Here is a 19,503-nt window from a genome sequence, read left to right as displayed (position 1 = left end):
TGACCCAGGATTATAGCAAAAGCCGGGTTAGGAATGACCACTGAGGGCTAGATAAAATAAGTTTTGGTGACTGAAGAATGATCTAGGGGTTGGCACATGACAACTGTGCAGGTGCAAGAGAAGAAAGGATGCAGTGGGATATTAGTATGAGCCTCAAAAGAGTGGTGGAAATTACTAGAAGATGCAAAAACTATTGTTTGCCCATTGCACTGAGGTTTTGGCTGGCAGAATGCACATCTAAAATGATTCCCTTCTCTATCAAATGCTTATTCTATGCCTGACATTTTGCTGTGTGCCATATGTTTCTCCCTTTTGGTCTGTCACATATCCTATGTGAAAATGAGCAGCAATCCCAGGCGAGGGTTAGGGTTAGGCTGCTTGCCCTTAGCACTAGTGGAATCCTGTTGACATCTCCTAACTCTTTGAAAGAGCAGAAGGCTGAAAAGTGTCAGAAAAAGATTTTTTAGGATCAAAATTTCTCCTTGACCTTGATGTAGCTTGATTACATGGTACATGCTTTTCTTGGCTGTGTTCCATAATATGCTTTGGCCTCTGAGCCTCTGAGTTGAGGAGTGAACTAGAACTGTCCTTTGAAAAAGATAGGCACAGTTCCTTAAAAACACATATTAATTAGGAACAAGACACAGTCCTATTATCTAATTGAACTTTTAAGATAAAGAGTAGACAAAATAAAGCTCACATCAGTGGATGAATAACAAAACCACTTTGTAAAAGCCATTTAGGGTCAGGATACATCCAGTTTAGTGGCCCTATTATAGATGTTCCCTGTGTTGTTGGGAAGGAGGGCTGGAAACTGATGCAAATAGATAGCCCTTAGGACTTAGAAGGTAAAGTTTAGGGTGAGTCTCTGTGAGCCCTCTGACACCGCATGCAGTCCTTTCTCTTTTGTTCTAGTCTTCAAATGAGTCAATATTCCAATGAAGGTTTAGAGCCAGTGTGTTAGAGTGACCAGGCCTTCAGACAGCCTATCCCCTCCTGTGGGGGCTGCTGTATATTTATTCCTCAGGAGGAGCTGGTAGAAGACTTCATGGAGGAGAAGAAAAGGAAAAAAATCAAAGGATGACTACAACCTCTTTTCATCTCAGTTTTGCAAAGCATGACTCAACAGAGAGATCACATTCTTGAAGACTCTCCAGACCACAGGTTGCTCTTTTCAATTGCATTCTTAGCCCTCTCAGTTCCTTTCTGTTTTTGGAAGTTGTACTCTATGTGTATATATGAACTATCACTTCCCATAAAAAGGACCCCATGTAGTCAAAAATTGACAGATCTCCAATGCTGATGAGTTTTAAGTTTCAGCAACATAAGACCCCAGCTTTATGGAAGGAAAGCAGTTAGTTGACCCCAGCCCCTGTGTTCATAATCCTTTTTCCTTTGGTCCCATGACTGAGATATCACTGATTAAAGCAAACAAAAGCCATAACTTTCTACTTCCTCTGGCACTGGGAGTTATTCTCCTTCACTAGCACTTCTTTCCACCTGTTAAGAACCAAGGAGGTATGAATGCTAAGGTTGGGGTTGAATTTGTCATAATTACTGCTTTAGTTGGGGAATACTCATATTAATCAGCCTGATACCAACTCCTATCTTATCTCCTGGCAGCCACTGCAGACATTAACCATGGCCAGCAACTGGACCTCAGCCCCAGGATTTACTCTTGATGTCTCAACTGATTATGAAATCAGTAGGAGAGCTTGTATCCCTTTCTAACTTGTTCATCAGAGATTTAAGATTTGCATACATGTGGTATGTAAGGACACAGATCTTGCGGGTTAATAGTAAACTGTCAGGAGTCTTGGTTACTTTTTGTCTCTTGGAAATGGGAAAGATAGGGTATGGGAAAAGTGGAAAGTCTTATACCTTTCAGATATTCTCAATGATTGCTCAGGAAACCCCTAATCACATCTCCTGATGCCTTATCTTATATCATGCCTCTCCTTTTTTCAGAATTGGAGTGCACTCCTTGCTCTCTCTAGCCACTTTTCATTTCCTGCTCCACGCTGATGGGTTTTAGCAAGTGTTTTTCCTTTCCCTCCCCCCGCCATATGTCTGTAACAGGCCCCAGCTGGGAAGAGCCTTATTGTGAATGAGTGAATGAAGCTTCAGTGAATGTTGGGAGTGACATCATGTTTCTCTCTGGATATGTGGAGAGGAGGAGTACAGTACAGAGAGGAAGGAGAGGGAAACTATGATATCCCATTATAGAGTAACAAATGCTTGACATTTTAGTGGGTATAGACCTAAAAGTCTACATGATTGAAGGAAGCAAACCAGGATCTCTGCTGTTTGTGAGTGAAGATAGGAATGAACTCATTTCCTTGAAGAATGAAGGGAGAGAGGGAGAAGAGAGAACTGAAGGAGGTCATAATATCCTTTACTTAATTGGAGGAGGCACTGAAACTTGCTTCATGAACTTGTACTTTTTAAAGGTAGATTGAAGATAAGTTGTTGTGCTGCACTATTTCTGTTGCTATTCGTGAGAGTCACTACCAGCCTCTCTTCTCAGGTAGGTCTGCCTTTGTGGAGGCTTCTGTTGACCTTTATAAAGAACCCAGGGAAAAGTTTGCAACTTAGAAGAACCCTCTGGTTCAATGACAGGGTGTTAAAGGGGTTGAGTACAGAGGAAATGACACAAATAGTACCATATAGCTCCATTTTTATTTTATTTTTTCTTTTCAATAGGATTAATGGGCCAGAAACCGTGGGCAGAATGACTTCAGGCAACCCAAAACACCAGATACTGGCATAAGGAAACAATACAATGAAAAGTCAATACTTGGACCTTTGTCATTCCACAGAGCATGATGTACTATCTAAAACAAAAAAGAAGAGCTGCTTTGGAGAAGGGTTTTAACAGATTGTTTCATCAGAAGAAAGATTTAGAAGAGGGGAAACTTCCAGTTATGTAAGATGGGCATTTTAGCATTTAAAGACATCTGTTCCCTGTGTAGGTCATTGAGATTGATACCAGGAGCAGACTGTGGCTGACAAAGCCAGTTTAACTAAGTGGTTTCATGCTCCTAGAGAGATGCTGTCACTCTTGTCTCTCACTTTGGCGGATATTCATCTGCAATGAGTCCAGTACCTGAAGGAGCAAGAGAACAACAAGCATACAGGGGGACAACATGGCCTTCTGAGTGAAGATAGCAGCGGAAAATATCATGAGATTGACTGCATTGGGCTGGGCTTGTTCTTTAAAAAAAAAAAAAAAGAAGTCTTATTTTTGATGATAAAAGTAACAGGTGGTCATAGTTTAAAAAATAAAGTGAAAGGTATAAATTAAAAATAATATAATTTTACAACCCAGAAAATCTTAACATTTGTATGTTTCCTTTTACAACTGTAAAAAATTGTAACAGTTTAAAATTGACATTGTACTTGTTACTCTCCAGCTTTCTCATTTGAAAATAAATAAGCATTTTTCCATGTCATTAGAATTACTTAAAAACACAATATTAAGTGTCACATAATATTTCATATGAAAAATCCACCGAGCAATTGAGAGCTTTTTTCAGTTGTTGAGAAATCACATATACAAATCAACAGCTTACAGAAGATTTAAACAACACAAATTACGAGCCTTACAAAATGTGAATGGAAATATATACATTTCTGACTTGAGTTACAGAAAACACAATTCATTTGAAGTACACTTGGAATGCTTACAAGAATTTATTCTTGGGAGGGAGAACAAGATGGCAGAGAATAGGATGTGAAGCTCACCCTCTCTCATAAATAAAACAAAAATACATCTACATGTGGAATAATTTTCACAGCATATCTATTGAACACTGGCAGAAGACCTCTGACTGCTAAAAAGGCAAGAAAGTCACAGTGTAACTGGGTGGGAAAAAGGAAAGCAAGAAAGGAATCAAGATGGGAACTGCACCCCTAGGAGGGAACTGTGAAAGAAGAAAGGGAGTTGCACAGCCTCTGAGGAAAATGCAGTAGCCATTTCTCTGCAGCCAGAGCAGAGGGAGAACTGCACAGATGGTCAGTGCTGATGTCCTTCACTCCTCAGCCTGACACGCACATCTTCCAGTGCTGGTGAAGGCTGGATGCTGAAACTTGGGCTTCAGACATAAAACCCTGTGAGAGGACTGGGATAGGCTATGGGTAGACAGCCTGGGGGAGGAGTGGGAATCCAGTGCAACTGTGGCTGGGAGTGTAAGTGGAGGAAGCCTGGGCCACCTTAGAGGCCAGTTGCCATTGTTTGTGGGGTGTATGAAGGGAAGGATGGTACTGGATTATAGACTTTTTCCCTGTGTGAATGCTCACAGAGGTCAGGACACTGCCTACACAGGCTGTGGGGACTGTTGCAAATCACCACCACCTGCCCAGAAACCAGGAGTGGTCCTGGGCCCTGCTGACACCCATCCAGACTACAGGAGTGCTTGTAAACTCCTGAGCTACCATCACATGTCCCAGGGGTGCACCTGAGCTGTCTGCCTGAGCTGAGAACCCCAAGATCAGGCACCCACCACTGCATCTGCCCACCGCCTATCAAGAGGAAAACAGCACAGGCTGAGGAAAGGGGCAAAAGACATAAATAATTCTCCAGGACCACAATTGATATATCTCCTAAACTTAGTAAGGTAAATATAGGTGAAATGGAGCAGAGGAACCACTCCCAGTTAAAAGACTGAGCATTTCCCTGAAAAAAATTTAATAAAACAGGCCTCTTCAGTATAACAGACATGGAGTTCAAAAGGGAAATAATGAAAATACTGAAGGAATTAAGAAAGGATATCTACGGAAATGCAGAGTACTGTAAAAAGGAACCAGAAACTATAAAGAAGAACAAAGAAAAAATAGAAAACTCATTTGCAGAGAAAAAAGCTCAACTAAAGCCAATGAAATTCAGAATGAACACTGCAGAAGAATAAGTGACTTGGAATATAGAACAATGGAAATCATCCAATCAGAATAGCAGACAGAAGGCCAAATTGGAAAAAAAAGAAAGCAATATAAGAGACCCATGGGATAATATAAAGTGTACCAAACTATGCATAATAAGGATTCCAAGAAAAGAAAAAGAAAGGGGGATCGAAAATATATTTGAAGAAATTATGCCTGAAAACTTACAAAACCTAAAGAAGGAAACACAAATCCAGGTACAGGAAACACAGAAAATGGATGCTTGTTTATCCCAAACAATATAAACCCAAACAGATCTAAGACATTTTAACTGAAATGGAAAAAGTTAAAGATGGGATTCTTAAGGAAGCAAGAAAAAAACAAAGAGTTAATTATAAAGGAACCTGCATAAGGATAACAGCTGATCTCACTACAGAAATGTTGCAGGCCAGAAAGAAGTGGAAAGATATATTCAAAGTCCTGAAAAGGGAAAATCAACAACCTAGGATACTCTATCCACTTAGAATAGGAGAGAGGAAGAAGATATCAGAGAAGCAAAAAATAAGAATATAGCAGTACTAAACTCTAAATAGAAGTAAAAATCCATAGGAAAGGGAAAACTATAACTGGAAAGTAAGTGAATACACATTTAAAAAAGAATGTGTAAAAGTGATAACCACAATGAACAGCAAAAAAAAAAAAAAAGATGTAAAATAGGACATCAAAATCATGAAATTTGGGGGTAGACAGTAGGAAAATATATTTTTTCCCCCAGAATGTCTTTGAGCCTATATTACTACTAGTCTAAGGTAAGTAGCTATAGGATGGGGTTTACATATTTGACACAGTAACCAGAAATCAAAAGCATACAATAGATGAAAGAAAAAAAAAAAAAAAAGCATTGTATGAGAGAACATCATCAAGCCACAAAAGGAAAAACAAAAAAAGAAAGGAACAAAGGAGAAACATAGAATCAATGAGAAAACAAGGTTTAAATGGCAACAAATACATAATTATCAATAATTACATCAAATGTCAATAGACTAAGTGCTCCAAAAGAAACAGAGTAGCAAATTGGGGACAAAACCGAGCCTATGACACACTGCCTACAAGAGACCCACTGTAGGGCAAAGGACATGCACATTTTGAGGCTATGGAAAATATTTTATGGAAATGATAAAGTGGGTGTCACAATATCATATATCAAAGAAAATTGACTTTAAAACAAAGGCATGAAGATAAGAGAGGACACTATATAATGATAAGATAATATAGGATTTTCTACTCATCAACATATATACACCTAATATAGGAGCACCCAAATACATATCAGATCTAAAGGAAGAAACTGACAGGAATATAATATTAGTAGGAGACTTTAACACCCCACTCACATCAATGGAAAATCTAGACAGAATAAGGCAACAGAAATGTTAAATGATAAAACAGACTTGATATTTTCAGGACATTACATCCCCCCCAAAAAAAAAATACACATTGTTTTCAAGTGCACATGGAACATTCACTAGGATTGACCACTTACTATGGCACAAACCATTCTTTCAAGCAGCATTTCTGACCACAGTGTAATGGAACTAGAAATTAACCACAGAAAGTGAAATGAAAAAATTAAAAAAAAAGATTACATGGAGACTAAACAACATGCTACCAAAAACCCAATGGGTCAATCAGTTCACTTCAGTCACTCAGTTGTGTCCGACTCCTTGTGACCCCATGAACCACAGCTCACCAGGCCTCCCTGTCCATCACCAACTTCTGGAGTTTGCTCAAACTCATGTCCATTGAATTGGTGATGCCATCCAACTGTCTCATTCTATCGTTTTTGAGATTGTATCCAAGTACTGCATTTTGGATTCTTTTGTTGACCATGATGGCTACTCCATTTCTTCTAAGGGATTCCTGCCCACAGTAGTAGACATAATGGCCATCTGAATTAAATTCACCCATTCCAATCCATTTTAGTTCGCTGATTCCTTAGAATGTTGACGTTCACTCTTGCCATCTCCTGTTTGACCACTTCCAATTTGCCTTGATTCATGGACCTAATATTCCAGGTTCCTATGCAATATTGCTCTTTACAGCATCAAACCTTGCTTCTATCACCAGTCCCATCCACAACTGGGTGTTGTTTTTGCTTTGGCTCCATCCTTTCGTTCTTTATAGAGTTATTTCTCCACTGATCTCCAGTAGCATATTCGGCACCTACCGACCTGCGGAGTTCATTGTTCAGTTGCCGTTTCATACTGTTCATGGGGTTTTCAAGGCAAGAATACTGAAGTGGTTTGCCATTCCCTTCTCCAGTGGACCACATTCTGTCAGAACTCTCCACCATGACCCATTCGTCTTGGATGGCCCCACATGGCATGGCTTAATTTTACTGAGTTAAACAAGGCTGTGGTCCATGAATGGGTCAGTAATAAAGAAGAAATTAAAAATACCTTGATTGGTTTGCATATGTTGAACTATCCTTTTGAACTTGGGATGAATTCTACTTGGTTGTGGTGTATGATTTTTTTATGTGATGTTGGGTTCGGTTTGCTAATCTTTTGTTGATAAACTTTGTAGTAGTCTACATGGGATCTGAAACAGAGGAAAAAAGGGGGGCGGATATTAGGTAAAAACTGAGTAAATTTGCATGAAATAGATTTAGTTAATAATGTATCATTTTTACTTTGCTAATTCTAAAATATGTATTATACAATGAAAGATGTAAATCACAGGGAACTAGGTGTGAGTATATGGAAAATTTCTGTACCACCTTTGCAATTTTCTGTAAATCAAGAATTGTTGTAAATTAAGAATTAATTAATTAAAATTCAAGGTACTTCTCTAGTGGCTCAGTGGTAAAGAATCCACCTGCCAATGCAGAAGACACAGATTTTATCCCTGGTTCAGGAACATCCCACATGCCACAGGACAACTAACCCCATGCACCACAACTACTGAGCCTATGCTCTAGAGTCTGGGAGACACAACTAACAAAGCTTGAACTCTCTAGAGCCTGTGCTCCACAACAAGACAAGATGCCCCAATGAGAAGCCCATCCACCACAATTAGAGTAGGCCCCACTTTCCACAACTAGAGAAAAGCCTGCACAGCAACAAAGACCCAGCATACCCAAATAACATGAAATTAAAAAGAATAAAGTTCAAAACATAATTGATTGTCCATTAAAAGATTATTTACTAATTTATAGAATTGGTATCATAGCATCCATGTAGTCAAGAAAACATCTACATATATTTTACGCTTTAAAACAAAAATACATGGATCAAGAAATCATAAGGGACATCTTAAAATATTTGATGTTCAAACATAAAATACTACGTATAAAAAGCATGATGAAAGCATGGTTTGAGGGAAGTTTATAGCCTTAAATATGTATATTAGATGGCAGGGTGAAAATTAATCAGCTAGGTATCAAACATACTAGGAACAACAAGGGAAGAGGGAGCAGAAGGAAGAAGGTATTAAAGGCAAAAGCATAAATTCATAAAATAGAAAATAAAGGCAAAGAAGGTCAATAAAATTTCACATTTCTTTTAGAAAGCTAATAAAATAGAAAAAAGTGTGGGAGATTCATCAACATGAAAAGGTTCAGGGAAATAATATGAAAGAAAGGAAAACAAAGATGAAAAAGGAGATTAAGAAGAGTAAGGAACAGTTTCAACAATTTATGTGAATAGGATTGAAAATTTAAAGGAAACTAATGAATTCCTAGAAAAATGTAACTTAACAAAACCAATTCAAGAAAAATATAGGAAATCTTGTATAGTCCCATAATATAGTTATTAAAAGCTTCCATGAAACCCAAGTAAATGCTTTCTACCAGAAATTCATTTCAAATAAAAATACATAGGTAATATTGTATTATGCAAACACTAATCAAAAGAAAGTTGGAGAGGCTATGTTAATATAAAAAATTAGACTTCAGAAGAAGAAATACTCAAGATAAAGATAGACATTACAGGACTGGAAAAGGTCAGTTTTCATTCCAATCCCAAAGAAAGGCAATGCCAAATAATGCTCAAACTACTGCACAATTGCACTCATCTCACACGCTAGTAAAGTAATGCTCAAAATTCTCCAAGCCAGGAGAATTCCTCAGGAATACGTGAATCGTGAACTTCCTGATGTTCAAGCTGGTTTTAGAAAAGGCAGAGGAACCAGAGATCAAATTGCCAACATCCGCTGGATCATGCAAAAAGCAAGAGAGTTCCAAAAAAACATCTATTTCTGCTTTATTGACTATGCCAAAGCCTTTGACTGTGTGGATCGCAAGAAACTGTGGAAAATTCTGAGAGAGATGGGAATACCAAACCACCTGACCTGCCTCTTGAGAAATCTGTATGCAGGTCAGGAAGCAACAGTTAGAACCGGACATGGAACAACAGACTGGTTCCAAATAGGAAAAGGAGTATGTCAAGGCTGTATATTGTCACCTTGCTTATTTAACTTCTATGCAGAGTACATCATGAGAAACGCTGGACTGGAAGAAACACAAGCTGGAATCAAGATTTCCAGGAGAAATATCAATAATCTCAGATATGCAGATGACACCACCCTTATGGCAGAAAGTGAAGAGGAGCTAAAAAGCCTCTTAATGATAGTGAAAGAGGAGAGAGAAAAAGTTGGCTTAAAGCTCAACATTCAGAAAATGAAGATCATGGCATCCGGTCCCATCACTTCATGGGAAATAGATGGGGAAACAGTAGAAACAGTGTCAGACTTTATTTTTGGGGCCTCCAAAATCACTGCAGATGGTGACTGTAGCCATGAAATTAAAAGACGCTTACTCCTTAGAAGAAAAGTTATGACCAACCTAGATAGCATATTCAAAAGCAGAGACATTACTTTGCCAGCTAAGGTCCGTCTAGTCAAGGCTATGGTTTTTCCTGTGGCCATGTATGGATGTCAGTGTTGGACTGTGAAGAAGGCTGAATGCTGAAGAATTGATGCTTTTGAAGTGTGGTGTTGGAGGAGACTCTTGAGAGTCCCTTGGACTGCAAGGAGATCCAACCAGTCCATTCTGAAGGAGATCAGCCCTGGGATTTCTTTGGAAGGAATGATGCTAAAGCAGAAACTCCAGTACTTTGGCCACCTCATGCGAAGAGTTGACTCATTGGAAAAGACTCTGATGCTGAGAGGGATTGGGGGCAGGAGAAGGGGACGACAGAGGATGAGATGGCTGGATGGCATCACTGACTCAATGGACGTGAGTCTGAGTGAACTCTAGGAGTTGGTGATGGATAGGGAGGCCTGGTGTGCTGCGATTCATGGGGGCGGAAAGAGTCGGACATGACTGAGCGACTGAACTGAATGATAAAGATGGCAATTTACCAAGAAGACATAACAATAACTGAAGCAAGAACTGAGAGAACTGCAAGGACACAGACAAGCCCACCATTATATCTGGAGATTTCAATACTTTACTCTTACAGATTACTAGAGAACCATCACACTCCTGATCTCAAACTATAGCACAAAGCTATAGTAATCAAAACAGTATGGTACTGGCACAAAAGCAAATATATAGATCAATGGAACAGAATAGAAAGGCTGGAAATAAACCCGCACACTTACGGTCAATTAGTCTACAACAAAGAGGCAACAATTTACAATGGGGAAAAGACGATCTTTTCAGCAAGTGGTACTGGGAAAACTGGACTGCTACAAAAGGTTGGAATTGGAACATTCTCTAACACCATATACAAAAATAAATTAAAAATGGTTTAAAGATCTAACTGTAAGACCAGAAACCATAAGACTCATAGGGGAAAACACAGGCAGGACACTTTGACATAAATCATAGCAATATTTTTCTGGATATATCTCCCCAGGCAAGGGAACCAAAAACAAACAATTAGGACTACATTAAACTAAAAAGCTGCACAGCAAAGGAAGCCATTGACAAAATGAAAAGGCAACCTACTAAATTTAGGAAGAAGATATTTACAAGTCATGTATCTAACAAGGCGTTCATATCTAAAATATATAAATAACTCCTACAATTGAATGACAAAAATCCCCCAATTCAATTTAAAAAATAGGCAGAGAATTTGAATAGACATATACACACACAAAAGAATGAAATCTTGTTATATGTGACATGGGTGTACCTCATGGGTGTTATGCTAAGTGAGATAAGTCAGAGAAAAAAAAATATGATTTCACTCATGTGGAATTTTTAAAAAAATGCTCAAAGATACAGAGAATGGCCTGGTTACTGTTGGCAGGGGTTGAGGGGTGAGCAAAATGGGTGAGGGGAGGTCAAGAAATACAAATTTTCAGTCATAAGTAAGGCTTTTGGATATTATTTACAGTATGGTGATAATAGTCAATAATACTATATTTCATATAACTCAGTGACAGAGGGAATCTAGACTTATTGTGGTGATCATTTCACAGTGTATACAAATACTGAATCATTATGCTGTACACCTGAAATTAATGTTGTCAATTATACCTAGATGAAAAAAGTTAAAACATCCACTGGATCATCGAAAAAGGAAGTTCCAGAAAAATATCTATTTCTGTTTTATTGGCTGCCAAAGCCTTTGACTCTGTGTATCACAATAAACTGTGGAGATGTCTGAAAGAGATGGGAATATCAGACCACCTGATCTACCTCTTGAGAAACCTGTATGCAGGTCAGGAAGCAACAGTTAGAACTGGACATGGAACAACAGACTGGTTCCAAATAGGAATAGGAGTACGTCAAGGCTGTATATTGTCACCCTGCTTATTTAACTTATATTCAGAGTACATCCTGAGAAATGCTGGGCTGGAAGAAGCACAAGCTGGAATCAAGATTGCTGGGAGAAATATCAATAACCTCAGATATGCAGATGACACCACCCTTATGGCAGGAATTGAAGAAGAACTAAAGAGCCTCTTGATGAAAGTGAAAGAGGAGAGTGAAAAAGTTGGCTTAAAGCTCAACATTCAGAAAACTAAGATCATGGCATCTTGTCCCATCACTTCATGGCAAATAAATGGGGAAACAGTGGAAATGGTGGACTTTATTTTGGGGGGCTCCCAAATCCCTGCAGATGGTAAAAGACACTTACTCCTTGGAAGGAAAGTTTCGACCAACCTAGACAGCATATTAAAAAGCAGAGACAATACTTTGTCAACAAAGTTCTGTCTAGTCAAGGCTATGATTTTTCCAGTAGTCATGTATGGATGTGAGAGTTGGACTGTGAAGAAGGCTGAGTGCTGAAGAATTGATGCTTTTGAACTGTGGTGTTGGAGACGACTCTTGAGCATCCCTTGGATTGCAAGGAGATCCAACCAGTCCATCCTAAAGGAGATCAGTCCTGGGTGTTCACTGGAAGGACTGATTTTGAAGCTGAGGCTCCAATACTTTGGCCACCTGATGCGAAGAGTTGACTCATTGGAAAAGACTCTGATGCTGGGAAAGATTGAGGGCAGGAGGAGAAGGGGACAACAGAGGATGAGATGGTTGGATGGCATCACCAACTTAATGGACATGAGTTTGGGTAAACTCTGGGAGTTGAGGATGGACAGGGAGGCCTGGCGTGCTGCAGTCCGTGGGGTTGCAAGAGTCAGACACAATTGAGTGATGGAACTGAACGGAAAAAAGTTTAACAGAACAGTTAGCTAGAAAGTCAATAAGACATAAACAGCACTAGAATAAACTTGTCTTAACTGACACTTGTAGAATACTATACACAATAGCAGTCAAATTCATATTCCTTGCAATTCTACATGGAATGCTGACCAAGATAAACTATATCCTAATTCATAAAATAAACTAACAGACTGGTTTCTTTCACTTAGCAATATGAATTTAAATGTTCTCCATGGTTCTTCATGGCTTGATAACATTTCCTTTTTATCCCTGAATAATGTTTCATTTTGTGAATGAATGACAGTTTACCCATCTATTAAATAACATCTTGGTTCTTTCCAATTTTTGGCCATTATTAATAATGCCAGTATAAACATTAATGTGTAGGTTTTGGTGTAGTTCTAAGTTTTCATTCATTTGGATAAATATCTAGAAATTTGATTGCTGGATGGCACAAAAGTCTATGTTTAACTTTGTAAGAAGCTGCCAAACTGTCTTAATTTTGCATTCCCATCAGCAATAAATGAGAGTTCCTCTTGCTCCACCTCTTTGGCCACATCTGATATAGTCAGTATTTTGAATTTTAGCCATTGTAACAGGTGTGTAGTGATACTGTTCTTTTAATCTACAAGTCTTTAATGACATAAGATGTTGAGCATCTTTTCATAAACTTATTCTCCATATGTAACTCTTCTATAGTGAAATGTCTGTAGATATTTTTGCCTATTTGAAAATCAGGTTATTTTCTTATTATTGAACTTTAAGAGTTTCTTCTGTATTTTGGAGAACAGTTCTTTATCAGGTATATCTTTTGGAAATATTTCCTCCTAGTCTGAACCTTCTCATTCTCTTGACAATGTCTTGCAGAGCAGAAAATTTTCATTTTAATGAAGTCCAATTTATCACTTCTTTCTTTGATGAATCATTCTTTTGATGTATTTAAACAAGTCATTGTCAAACCCAAGGTCATTTAGATCTTCTGTGTTATATTCTAGAATTTTTATAGTTTTGCATATTATGTTCAGGTCTATGATCCATCTTAAGTAAAATTTTTTGAAGCATGTATGGTCTGTGTCTAGCTTCCAATCAAGGCTTACCATATCAAACCTCAAATGACATGTTGCCAGCATTTTTTTGTACCCTACAATTCCAAATTGAAAAGACTGAATCCCTATTGAGTGTAGCCAAGAGTTTAAGGGCTTCTTTCCTTAACTCAGTCCCTATTGACAGGATATTCTACTGCAGGTGTGACAGACCTTGAATACTAAAATTCTGACTTCTCCCCCTTGTCCCAGCTTTCTTATAGGTCAGAAGTTTCACAGAGGGAAATAATAAATCTGTACTTCATTAGACTGCCACTCCACCCAGTACCCATAATAGTTTTTCAGAGTTTTCCTAGGGTTAGCGGCAATCCACAAGAAAGTAAGCATGAAATCTCCATGAGCAAATGACTATGTGAAACAGAGTGTACACAAGTCTAAGGACAGTCTCCAAATCATTCGCTCCTCTCAATTAAGAGCAAGAAGATATACCATAGACAGCTAGTTCACCAGAGAGAACCACAGAAAGATATAGCTAAGAAGGGAGAGGCCTCCTTGAAGTAGAACAACTCCCAACGACAGCCTTCAACAACTATCATTTCATGAATTTAACTGGATTAGATTAATGAGAAATTTATTCCTCAGAGCACTGTTTAAAACATTATGACAGTCATCTAGTAATTAGTGGCACCTAATAGGTGATGTATAATAATATATAAATCAGTTTAAAAGAGAGTTCAGAGAAAGAGATAATCAAAGAGAGCACTGCTAAAACTTCTCATCCCAAATTGACTATGCATATACTTGAAACTTTACCCTCTGAGGAGCAACATCAAAAACTTCACAATTTAAGTAAATAGATTTCTTTAAAACAGCCCATCCAAAAAAAAAAAAAAAGAACAACAATAAGAAAGTCTTGGAGAGGGTTAGAGGTTAGAATCCAGTAACTGACATATTCCTTAAAATGTCTAGTTTTTCAAAAATAAAAAAATTATGTGACATCCAAAAAAAAAGACCATGTGACTCATAAACAGGAAATAAAGTAGATAACAAAAATTGTATGTGAGCAGGACTAGATGTCATATTTGACATCAGAGACTTCAAAGTAACCATTAGTTCAAAGAAATTTTGTTCAAAGTATTAAAGGAAAGGGGAGAAGAGCAAGATGGCAGCATAAGAATACTCTGAGCTCACCTCCTCTCATGAAACACCAAATCTATGCCTACATATAGAACAATTCCTCCTGAAGAAGCCCTGAAGGCTGATTAAACAGCTATTTCACATAGAAGGACCACACAGAAATGAGTAGGAAAGACATAGATATGATATCCATGAGAACCCTACCCCTCTTCAGGATGAGCTAGAGTAGGGAGGGATATAGCTGAGTGGCCTGAGCATACACCATGTTAGGACACACACACACACACAATACATGAAAACAAAGAACCAAAAAAAAAAAAAAGTTTATAGGGAACCTAGATTATACAAGAAAAAATATGTTTACTATTTTAGAGCTTCTGTCAAATGGGCAAGGAACTGTTGGAGCCCTCTCTGGGGTCAGGAGCACTTGTCTGTGCCATTGTTGAATCCCCCTGAACTACTCCCAGCCCACAGTGGCTCTAGCTCTAGCCCCAGCTATCCAACCAAGGTGACCTCTGGCTCAGTGCTCCCTAGGGACTTCCCCAGCCAGGGCTGCTCTAGCTGCATCTGACCTGTCAAAGTCACTAGACACAACCAGTCTATACATGAGACAATCACAGGGCCACTTCTTCAAAACTGGGAGAGTTAGATGTTTCACATAATTCATGGAAGCAGAAACAAAACTCAAACAAAATGGAGACAGAAGAATATGTTCCAAGTGAAAGAACAGAATAAAACCCCAGAGGAAAATCCCAAAGAAATGGTGATAAGTAATTTACCTGATATAGAGTTCAAGGAAATGATTATAAAGATGCTCACCAAACTTAGGAAAAGAATGGAGGAAATCAATGAAAAAATATAATAAATATTTAGAAAATATAGAAAAGAACCAATCAGAAATATAAATACAATAACGGATATAAAATATACTGAATAGAATAAACAGCAGATTAGATGATGCAGAATAATGGAGTAGTGATCTGCAAGATCGAATAGTGGAATTCACACAGTCAGAACAGCAAAAAGAAGAAATTTTTTAAAATGAGTTTAAAGGACCTCTTGGATAATGTTGGACATACCAGCATGAACATTATAGGGGTCCTGGAAGGAGAAGAGAAAAAGGAAAAAAAAAAACACAACTATTTGATGAAATAATGGCTGAACACTTCCCTAACCTGGGGAAAGAAACACATCCAGGTACAGGAAGAACAGACAGCCACAAAAAAAGATGAACCCAAAGAGATTCACACCAAGATATGTTATAATTAAAGTGGCAAAAGTTAATGGGAAAATCTTAAGCAGGAGAAAAACAACTAATCGCATATAAGAAAAATGCCATAAGATTATCTGCTGGTTTCTTAGCTGAAACTTTACAGGCCATAATGGGGTAACAGGATATAGAATGATGAAAGGAAAAAACTCATGATCCAGCAAGTTTATCATTCATAACTGAAGGACAGACAGTTTCCCAGACAAGCAAAAAATAAAGGTGTTCATTACCACTAAACTGGCCTTATAAAAAATGTTAAAGGGTCATGTTTGGCAGAAAAAGGCCACAACTAGAAAAAATAAAGAATATGAAAGAATAATCTCACTGGTAAGGGCAAATGTATTTAAATTTCTGATGATTTACTTAACAATAAGTAGTTAAGAGATACACAAAATAAAGACTGGTAAAAATATGACACCAAAAACAAAAAGTGTGTGTGTGTTGGGGGGAGGAAAAGTGTAGTGCTTTTAGAATACTTTTAACTTAAGTGACTATCAGCTTAAAGATACACAGATATATGTAAAGGTCATTATGTATGAACCTCATGATAACCACAAACTAAAAACCTACAATGAATAACAAAAAATAATGAGAAAAGAATCCAAATATAATACTGAGGAATCCATCAAAGTAGAAGGAAAGAAACTGACAAAAAAAAGATAAGAACAGAAAACAACAAAAAACACAATGAAAATTAACAAAATGGCAATAGAGCATATCTATTAATTATCATTTTATCTAATTTATTTATTTATTGGGTGGGCCACATCATGTAACATATGGAACTGAGGGGCAGAGTCTTAACCACTGGATCAACAGGGAAGTCTATTATCACTGTAAATGTCAATGGACTAACTGCCCTAATCAAAACATATAAGGTGGCTAACTAGGTAAGTAAAAAAACAGAAAACAGAAACTGAGACCCATCTACATGCAGCCTATAAGAGGCACATCTTATATCTAAAGACATGCATAGATTGAAAGCGAAGGGATGGAAAAAAGTTCCATGTAAATGGAAAAAAAAAGAAAGCTGGGGTACCGATACTCTGTATCACAGAAAATAGACTTTAAAACAAAGACTATAATAAAATACAAGGAAGAACATTACAGAATGAAAAAAGGGGTTAATCCAACAAGAGGACACAAAATTTATAAACATTTATGCACCTAATATAGGAGCACCTAAATAGATAAAACAAATATTAGCAGAAATAAAGGGAGCAATAGACAGCTATACAATAATAGTAAGGGATATTGATACCCCACTTAAATCAATGGATAGGTCACCCAGGAAGAAAATACATAAGGAAACATGGCCTTAAAAACACATTAGACTATATAGACCTCATAGATATATATAGAAAACTCCATCCAAAAACAGCAGAACACACTTTTCAAGTGCACAAGGAATACTCTCCAGGATAGACTGCATGGTTAGACTACAAAACAAGTCTCAATAAATATAAAAAGTTTGAAATCAAGTCAAGCATCTTTTCCAACCACAATGGCATGAAACTAGAACTCAGTTGCAAGAAGTAAACTAGAAAGTACACAAACATGTGGAGACTAAGCAACATACTACTAAACAATCAATCAATGAAGAAATCAAAGAGGAAATAAAAAATTACCTTAGGACAAATGAATACGGAAATATAACTTTCCAAAACCCGTGGGATGAGGGAAAAGTAATTCTAGGAGGGCAGTTCATAGTGATATAGGTACACCTCAAATAATAAGAAAAATCTGAAGTAAAAACTCTAAATGTATATTTAAAATAACTAGAAAAAATAAACCAACCCCAAGGTTAGTGGAATAAAGCAAATCATAAAGATCAGAGCAGAAATAAATGAAATGGAGAAAAAACCCACAATAGAACAGATAAATGAAACTAAAAGTTAGTTCTTTGAAAAGATGAAATTGATACAACATTAGCCAGACTCACCAGAAAAAAAAAGTGTCCAAATACATCAGAAATGAAAGAGGAGAAATTACAATACCACAGAAATACAAAGGATAAGATAGAATGCTATGAATAACTATATATCAACAAATTAGACAGCCTAGGAGAAATGGATACATTCCTAGAAACATATAGTCTTTCAATACTGAATCAGAAATAAATACAAAATGAATAAACTGGTTACTAGTAAAGAAATTGAATCAGTAATAGAAAAAGTCCCCTAAAGCAAAAATCCAGGTCCAAATGGCTTCCCAGATAAATTCCGTCAAACATAGTTGACATACAGTATTATATAAATTTCAAGTGTAGAATATAGTGATTCAGTTTTTAAAGGTTACACTACATTTATACTTATTATAAAATACTGGCTAAGTTATTGCATGTAATGTATTCCCTGTTGTACAATATATTCTCGTAACTTATATTTTATATTCATAGTAGTTTTTAACCTCAATTCCCTATCCAAATTTTGCACCTCCCCTTTCCATCTCCCCACTGGTACTACTACTTCATTCTCTGTATCTGTCAGTCTGCTTCTTTTTTGTTATTTTCACTAATTGTATTCTTTTTGATTTCATATATGTGTTATCGTACAGTATTTGTCTTTCTCTGATTTGTTTCACTTAGTGTAATACCATCCAAGTCCATCCACGTTGTTGTAAATGGCAAAATTTTGTATGCCTGAGCTCTTTTCCTCTGCATTTGTGTGTGTGTGTGTGTAAGGTTTCCCTGGTGGCTTAGATGGTAAAGAGCCTGCCTGCAATACAGGAGGCCTGGACTGCCAGGGGCCAGTGTGAGGAACTCCACCCATGGCAAAGGTCATGAGGAAGGAGGCTTGGCATACGCAAAGGCGTGATCAAGCCTCAGGAAACCCCCTGTTCCCGAGCATCTAGCCCCAAAACCAGAGTCTATCTACTTTACTGTTTCATGTCCTCGCCTACACCTCTGACTTTATGGGGGGGCTGTTCCCCCTCTGTTCTCTCGGAGAAGGAGTTAGCTTACAGCTCCAAGTCAATAAAAATTCCTGGGCATGACAAGAGTGTTTCAGTTTATGGACTCCTCTGAAGGTTATCTAGCCCGCCTGTATAGGTTCGTCAGGCCACATGTGATTGTTTACAGCCTCCCAACCTGAGAGGCACGAGATGTTTTAGACTTACTAAAAGCAAATTCCTTTGGGAAGATGGAAATTGTCAGTATAGTGGGTTGGTTAGGAATTATATTGGTGAAGGGTTTTTTCATTTGTTGTGCCAATAATTGCTGCTAATTCTCTGCCCTGGGTGTGACAAGGGTGTCTCAGGTCAAAACTCTCTGCTGACAGACTAGCTTGTGTGACAGGATTACCCATACTCCTGCCACTAGCACATGATTGTTTACTACCTCTCAACCATAAACAGCACAGAGAGTTTGGAGTATTTTGAAAGTCTTAATTAGCATAGGGCCTTTCTCATTGTTGAGTCAATGATTGCCGCCAGGCCTCCATATCCTTAGGCACCTGGGAATATATTAATCAATGTATTTGGAATATAGAAAAGGAAATATAGTAGTTTTTAAGGTTAGCAATACTAGACTTTTTGAGTTAATTAATTTTCTCTTTTGTAAC

The 19,503-nt window shown here is 37.7% G+C and overlaps 1 long non-coding RNA gene and 1 other non-coding gene across 46 annotated transcripts in view; one reads left to right on the top strand and one right to left on the bottom strand.

Moving 5' to 3' along the window:
• LOC138931086 (uncharacterized) overlaps positions 1-3,447 on the top strand; it is a 74,749-nt gene extending 71,302 nt beyond the window's left edge. For 19 of the 44 annotated variants that reach the window (XR_011446393.1, XR_011446383.1, XR_011446390.1 and 16 more), the window contains 3 exons: positions 1,028-1,164; positions 1,624-1,767; positions 2,704-3,447. This is a non-coding gene — a transcript (uncharacterized protein). Of the gene's footprint in view, positions 1-915; positions 1,165-1,623 lie in introns of all 44 variants that reach the window. The other 25 variants (XR_011446368.1, XR_011446374.1, XR_011446357.1 and 22 more) reach the window with 6 other exon arrangements.
• Positions 2,661-19,503, bottom strand: part of LOC138931087 (uncharacterized) — a 187,448-nt gene continuing 170,605 nt past the window's right edge. For both annotated transcript variants that reach the window (XR_011446405.1, XR_011446404.1), the window contains one exon: positions 2,661-7,479. This is a non-coding gene — a long non-coding RNA (uncharacterized lncRNA). The remainder of the gene's footprint in view (positions 7,480-19,503) is intronic.

The sequence above is a fragment of the Ovis canadensis genome, chromosome X, assembly GCF_042477335.2.
Source record: "Ovis canadensis isolate MfBH-ARS-UI-01 breed Bighorn chromosome X, ARS-UI_OviCan_v2, whole genome shotgun sequence".
Taxonomy (NCBI): Eukaryota; Metazoa; Chordata; class Mammalia; order Artiodactyla; family Bovidae; genus Ovis; species Ovis canadensis.
Note: the sequence above shows the minus strand (reverse complement) of the source record. Positions and strands in the feature narration are given on the sequence as shown.